The following is a 7480-nucleotide window of genomic DNA, read 5'->3' on the forward strand; positions in this document are numbered from 1 at the left end:
CCTCCTCTTCTTCCTCCTCCTCTTCCTCTTCCTCTACCCCCTCTTCCCCCTCCCCCTTTTAGGAGACTTCAAGACAAGATCTTGTTTAGCCCAGGCTAGCTGCAAACTTGTTATATAGTTAGGATGATATTGAACTGTGTTGCTCCTGTCTCCACTTCTAAAGCATGGGCCATTACACCTAACTTTTGATTCTTCTAGTGAATTGATTCCATGCACAAGTGCCCTCACCACTCACAAGTTCAATTTTTTCTTTCTCTATCAAATATCAGTCGGAGTCTGTGGAGGAGGGGTGTAAAGACTGGTATGTAAAATGTCTTCAAAAACACACATTGAGACTCTGGTAGAAGTAATTTTGTTTCATTTCGACTTGTTTTGCTTTATGTTGGTGTTTTTCATTTTCCATCAGTTAGGAAAACACAGAATAAAATGAAACATTCCCACATCAAGAACAAGCTTTAACTTTCCTTGATCTACATAGCAACCTTGACAGTCAGTGCTGCAGAGTCTTCAATGGAATGTCTGCGAGTCTAATGTTCATTTCTAACCTGTTACTGGTCCTACTTTGGATCACAAAAGCAAAGCATTCTATTTGAATTTATATACAGACCTTCTCCAGTTTGGCACAAAATCATGGAGAAATTTCTGTTCTATAGCTCAGGGCTCAACTTTCACGTGAAAAGGATTCATCTCAACAGGTATCAGACACAAGGAAAGGGACGTTTTTTCACTTCTGTCACTCAAATAAATAATGCAGGGTACTGCTTTGAGAAATGATTATTATAGACATGCCAGTAACTAGGTAATGATGGGGAGAGCTTCCTGGCTTCATCAACGGCGGCAGTGGGAGCTCATCCACATTACTTTCTTAAAAAGACAAGATAAAAATATTCTAGGACTTGCTTTCCAGGCCCATGCTGAACCCAATCTAGTTTTAAACTAGTCCATTTCCTATTACATTTTTAATGTTTCAAACTCTCCTTTTATTCCCCAAGAAACAACATAGTTTTAAACAACTGTGCATTATGCAAAAGCAAACTCTATTCTGTACATGTCCTACTCATTAAGAAGCATGGTAAAAATAACCTCAGAAACTGTGTAAAATAAACAGTATCGAAAATGTTCCCAAAGTCCCCAGTGATGAAATTTGCAAGCTGTATTTTGATATTAATGAAATGTATTTATTTGCACTCTGCCACCACTTCCTCTGGGGAATGACACAGACCAGGAGCTTGCCTTCCCTATGCCAGAAAGGAAAAAATATAGAACCATGGTGGCCACGTGGTCACTTGAAGATTTGTGCCAAGGCTTTATTTGTCATGGGGCTATGTCCATTTGGGATCCAGGAATTAGGAGAATGAAGATTCATATACCTTCAGGCTGTCCATAAGTGACATCAGAACATCCATCAAGTCAACCCAGTCAGAAATGTCACGCTGCTGCTTGGTTGGCAACAGGTCATTCAAGCTCTGTCATATTGGAACTAAGCTCAGAAGTCACTCAAAACTTGCATATAAACTTTTGGATGCAGAAGGCAATTTCCTGGCTGACTATACTGCCTGAGTAACTCAAGTGCCTCAGTTTTGATCAATTTTGAGTTTTATGTAAGCTGATTAAGTGCTGCATGCTTATTTCCTCTTGATTGTTTGTTCCTCTGGTCACAAGGCAGCATGAGTTACTGACAAACTCTTTTTTTCTGAATCCTAACTCTATTTTTGTCACTCAGTAGTTTAAAAGCTACTGGCAATGTCTTTCTTTAATCTGTCTGAGCTGTGTTTCTAGTCTAGATATAATGATATTCTACCAAAGGTTTGGGTGTATACAGGTTTCATAATATATTTATAAATGAATCTATAAGATAATTTTAGTGGACTCCTGGCATATATGCAACTGATTTGAGCAAAGTGAGCTATGCTAGTCAGTTGTTTTGGTTTTTGCTTGCTTGTTTGTTTTTGGAAACTTGATACAAGCTGGAGTTATCTAGGAAGTGGAATCACATTTGGAAAGTGCCTCCATCAGATTGTCCCTGGAACATTTTCTTGATTGATGGCTGATATGGGAGGGATCAAACTACTGGTGGCAGTGCTGTCTGTAGGCAGGCAGGCAGGCAGTTGCAGGTGAAATACAAAATACAGGCTGAGGAAGCTACTGGGAGAGAAAGAGAGAGAGAGAGAGAGAGAGAGAGAGAGAGAGAGAGAGAGAGAGAGAGAGAGAGAGAGAGAGAGAGAGAGAGAGAGAGAGAGAGAGAGAGAGAGAGAGAGAGAGAGAGAGAGAGAGAGGACCTGCTTCGTGGCCTCTGCTTCAGTTCCTGCTTCTATGTTCCTGCCCAGATAATGGACTGTAACTTGCAAGCCAAATAAATCTTTTCCTCCCAAAGTTGCTTTGGGTCAGTGTTTGATCACAACAATAGATGCCTAACTAATTCATGAGCTATATGTATTCAGAAGAAAAATCAAGAGACTGAGAAAGAGTATCACACACAAAGTTGTGTGTTGGTGTCACATATCAAGTATTTTCTCATTTATCTTCTGGCTATGCAAGATATTAATGTGCCTCAGTTAAAGCACTTATTCTCCCTAACAGTAAGGAGACAGCTAGGGCCACATTCTGGTCAAAAGGATGTTAATATTAATTTCCTAGAGAGAGCAGTCTTCACAGTCTCCATAGAAAAATGCGCCAGGCGGTAGTGGCGCATTCCTTTAATTCCAGCACTTGGGAGGCAGAGGCAGGTGGATTTCTGAGTTCGAGGCCAGTTTGGTCTACAGAGTGAGTTCCAGGACAGCCGGGGCTACACAGAGAAACCCTGTCTAGAAAAACAAAACAAAACAAAACAAATAAAAAATCATTTTCTACTCTCTCTCTCTCTCTCTCTCTCTCTCTCTTTCTCTCTCTCTCGTGCATGTTTATACCTGTGTAGGGTATGTGTATATGAATGTGGAGGCTCATGATGGTAACTGGAATCATCTTTATTCATGAAGCAATCTCTCATCAAGCCCAGAGTTCACAGATATGGCTCATCTCTTTAACCAGCTTGCTCTAAGGCAAGGTATTCTAGGGCTGGAACTGTAGGTGAGCCAATAAACCAATCTGACATTTTATATGGGTTCTATGACCTGAACTCTGGTGTTCATGCTTAAGGGCAAATGCTTAAGTACTGGCTATCTCCTCAGCCCTAAGACAGAGTCATCTGTACCTCAGGCTAGTCTCAAACTAAAAAATGATGCATTGAGACAACTGCATAATCACATTTACGAAAATTAAATAAGATTCTCCCTTAAACCATGTATAAAACCCAACTAAGGAAGATTAAATACTCAGTCTAACTCTTAACACTAAACTTACAGGAAAGTAAGAGAAGAAGTACTTGAGAACATTTATCTGGGCAAAGATTTCTCCCAAGAGCACAAACAGCAGAAACAGAAATAGGTCAATGCAATAAACATTTATGAAATAGCAGTTTTTAAACCTCAATTAGTCAGTATATGGTTGTAAGTAGGAGAAGGAAATAAATGACATTAGAGTCGTTATCCTGTATCATAGGAGAGAGAGAGAGAGAGAGAGAGAGAGAGAGAGAGAGAGAGAGAGAGGGAGAGGGAGAGAGAGACAGAGACAGAGACAGAGACAGAGATACAGAGACAGAGAGACAGAGGCCGAGACAGAGAGAGACAGACAGAGAGAGACAGAGAGATATACAGAGACAGACAGACAGAGACAGTGAAACAGAGACAGACAGTGAGACAGAGACAGCAATAACATAAACAGAGCCCAGTTGTTTTGTTAACATAACAGACATTGGTTTCTAAATTTTAAAAGACTAAGCATTCCTGGAGTAGTCCTCATGGGACCACAATACTTTTATTTCCTTTGTGCTTTCACTCCTTTGTGGGTGTGTTGTACTTCATTCTTTTCTTTCTTTCTTATTGGATATTTTCTTTATTTACATTTCAAATGTTATCCCCTTTCCTGGTTTCCCTCCCTTGAGAAAACACCCTATCACATCCTTCCTCCCCCTGCTTCTATGAGGGTATTCCTCTACCCACCCACCCACTCCCACCTTCCTGCCCTTGATTCTCCTTCACTGGGGCATCTATTGAGCCTTCCTAGGACCAAGGACTTCTCTTCCCATTTACAAGGCCATCATCTGCTACATATGCAGCTGGAGCCATGTGTACTCCTTTGTTGATGACTTAGTCCCTGTTGCTCTAGTTTGCATCTTTGCTGTAGTTGGCGGGGTGCGGAGGCTTGGGGGGTGGAGAAAAACTTTATTTGACTTTTCCTTACTCATCCCAGTCCATCACTAAGGGAAGTCAGGGCAGAAACCTGGAGGCAGAAACTGCATTGGAGACCAGGGAGGAGTGCTGCTTACTGGCTTGCTCCCTGTGCTTTTCCCTCCTACCTTTCTTACACAGCCCAGGTTCATCAGCCTAAGAGCTGCCGCCCACAGTGGGAGGGGCCCTCTTGAATCAATTAGAAGTCAAGAAAATGGTCCACAGACCTGTTTGTCTACATGCTAATCTGATGGAGGCAATTCCTCCGCTTAGGTTTCCTCTTCACAGGTGTCTGAAGCACCATTAATCTATTTTTTTTTCTTCATGTTCTAATTCATTGTCATTTTTCTGGGTTCTAAAGGTTTGTAGTATACATATAGTTTATCAAGATGGACCTCAGATGATAATATAGCACAGTTATAGCAGCAAAGTTTTACTTTAGTTACACTGAAAAACTAAGTGTCCTGTTTTTCAATCTAGTGTTATAAACTTATTTTGTTTTTCTGCTGTTGTTGTTATTTAGAGAGAAATAAACAAAAAGGAAATGTACATTCCTATAAGTTGTTATTTGGCCTTCACTTTGATACATTTATGTTTTGATATTTTTATGTTTCAATACATTCTGTTTCGATACATTTCGGTGTGGATACATTTCTGTTTCAGGGTGTCATCCTCTCCATCCATCCATGAATCTTCATCTTTCATTTCTTATCCTTCAGGTCTGTCAGCAGGGAATTCTTTCTACTTGTTAAAATCCGAGTAAAGCCTCACTTCACAAAGGTACATTGTGTTGTCTCTGGGATTCTGTGTATCTTCTCGGTTTTTCCAAGTGTTTTTTCTTCTCAACTCTACAGAAATCTGACTTCCCATATTCCTGCTTAGAGTGTTTCACAGAATATCTTCTTAATCTCTATTCTTGAGCACAAACGATTTCCTGTCCCTGCTCTAGCTTGCTCTAGAGTTTTTGTTGTGTTTTGTTTGTTTTTAGCTTTTTGTTTTGCTCATCATGTCCTATTTTGAAGGGTTTTTCACATTTCTTATGCTTGGAATTTACTAAGCATTTTTATATCTGTGAATTTATAATTTTCTAAAGTTTGAAAAACTTTGAATTCTAATTATCCATGTATTAGGCTAGCCATATCTTACATGTGGGCAACTAACTGATGTACATTGGAACTTATTTTTTAAATATTTTAAAAATGTCAGCTTTGCACAGTGGCAGTATCGTAGCCAATGAGGTATATTTGAGGCATGATTATTGCTAATTGAAAAAATGTGTCTCATCATATTAATAGTGGTCTAATAAATATACAGGGTAGTTGTCTGTTTTCTTCTGCTGTTGTCAAACACACAAGACAGCATTTTATTTTTTATAAATCAGAAGAAATTTGCTTTCCTTGTACATTTGAAGTCTGAAGGCTCAGGCTTAGGCTCAGGCAAAATCTTCAGTTCTGCCTCATGGAAAGGGATCCTTGGCCCTGTCATATCGTGAGGGATGGTATCCTAGAGGGAACATGTATGAGATCATATGACCAGATGGTAAATCAGACAGCAAGGAAGGAGCAGTCTTGGTCTTTGTAACAAGCCTCTACTGAAGAGTAAGAAGGGTTGGGTGAGACTCACAGGAATTCTGAGACAGCACACTTAATACTCCAGTCACCTCCCACCAGGTCCCATTGCAGAATTTCTCCACTTCCAAACATCAGCAAGCTGAGGGTCAAGGTTCCAGCACAGAGGCTTTGAAAGAAAAATTAGTTAGATCAAGCCTATCTGGCAGCTTCGATTGTTGGGTATTTAGGTCCCTGACTCCAAGGCTCAATTGTGGGTAATCCTCTACAATGCATTTCACAACCCCTGTGCTAAAGTTTACAGATATAAAAAGTTCATTGGATTTCATAATAATCTTCCTTTTAGTTACGGAAGTCATCAAGCATGACATGGTTACTCCATGTTTCTATGTCTTTGTATGTTAATTCTAGCATGTCAGCGCTGACTTGATTTCCAGGTGACTGTTCTCTGAAACAAAAGCCTCATTTTCAGGACTCTTTTGTATTCTGGAGGCTTTTTATATGAACTGCCAAATATTATGATTTTTTTTATCACTTAATGTTGAATAATTTTGTAGTTTATATTCTTCCTTTTGAGGCTTACTAAGCAGGACCACAGCAGTAGCCAAGTCAGTGCTGTTTCTCAGTACTGAGGCAACCCTCTTTACAGTCTATGCTATGCCCCAGGAGTTCCAAGGTTTTCCAGATTCGATGTTGTAGTGGGCACTATCATATGCCCAGCACTGTGTAAGCAAAGGATGCCAAATGCTGTTTTTTTTTCCCTCTCAGGTAGTTCATTTCCTCATTCATAGGCAGGTTCTTCATATGCATGCACACATACTACTTCAGAAAACACAGAGAGGGCCCCTAGATGTTTCTGGATTTTCTTTGGGTAGCTGCCCGACCTCCAGTAAACTGTCTTACTAATTCTAATGATCTTAGTATTCCAGAATTTCCAGCTTTATCTCTTCACTCCAAGAGTCTTTTGGGTTCTCCTGGGTTTTGCTTTCATAATGCCACCTGGGAATTCTCTTAAGGCACTCTTTATCTGAAGCAATTATCTGTCTCAGTTTGTTTCCCACATCCTAGGGATCATTATCCTTCATCACCAAAGGTCCAAAATCTTGGGCTGGGAAGATGACAAAGAACAGTGAACTCTGGGAGATGGGAAACAAGTCAAGATCTGAGTTTGCAATCCTTAGCACACAGATTAAAAAAGCCAGGCTTAGTTTCATGTACCTAAAACACCAGTACGGAGGGGCAGAGTCAGGTCAGTCTCTCGAGTCCTCTGGCCAGTCAGCCTCGCTGAGGCAGCAAGCTTCCAGTTTGGTAGGAGACCATGACTCACAGCAACAATATAAAAAGAAGCAGGAAAGTCACCCGGCATGCTATTCTGGGCTTCACAGGTACACAAACACACACAGAGATATATACACACCCTTATGCACCCACATATGAACCTCACACATGGATCTCACACATACAAACCCACAAATGTCCAGTATCTTGAAACCATTATTGTATGGTTTGTACATACCGTTATTGTACAATCCATTTGTATTGTCAGTGTTTTGGGCTTATTTATTAGGCTATCCACCATCTCGGCTAGAAACGGAAGGCCTCCTTCATTAGATTTTCTCCTCCCACAGTGCCCAATGCAATACCTAG

General features: G+C 40.4%; 1 pseudogene; it reads left to right on the forward strand.

Annotated features, from left to right (window-relative positions):
* The first annotated feature begins 5469 nt into the window (after window positions 1-5469).
* Window positions 5470-5650, forward strand: LOC116074184 (annotated as a pseudogene).
* The last annotated feature ends 1830 nt before the right edge of the window (window positions 5651-7480 follow it).

This window comes from Mastomys coucha, unplaced genomic scaffold (genome assembly GCF_008632895.1).
Source record: "Mastomys coucha isolate ucsf_1 unplaced genomic scaffold, UCSF_Mcou_1 pScaffold23, whole genome shotgun sequence".
Taxonomy (NCBI): domain Eukaryota; kingdom Metazoa; phylum Chordata; class Mammalia; order Rodentia; family Muridae; genus Mastomys; species Mastomys coucha.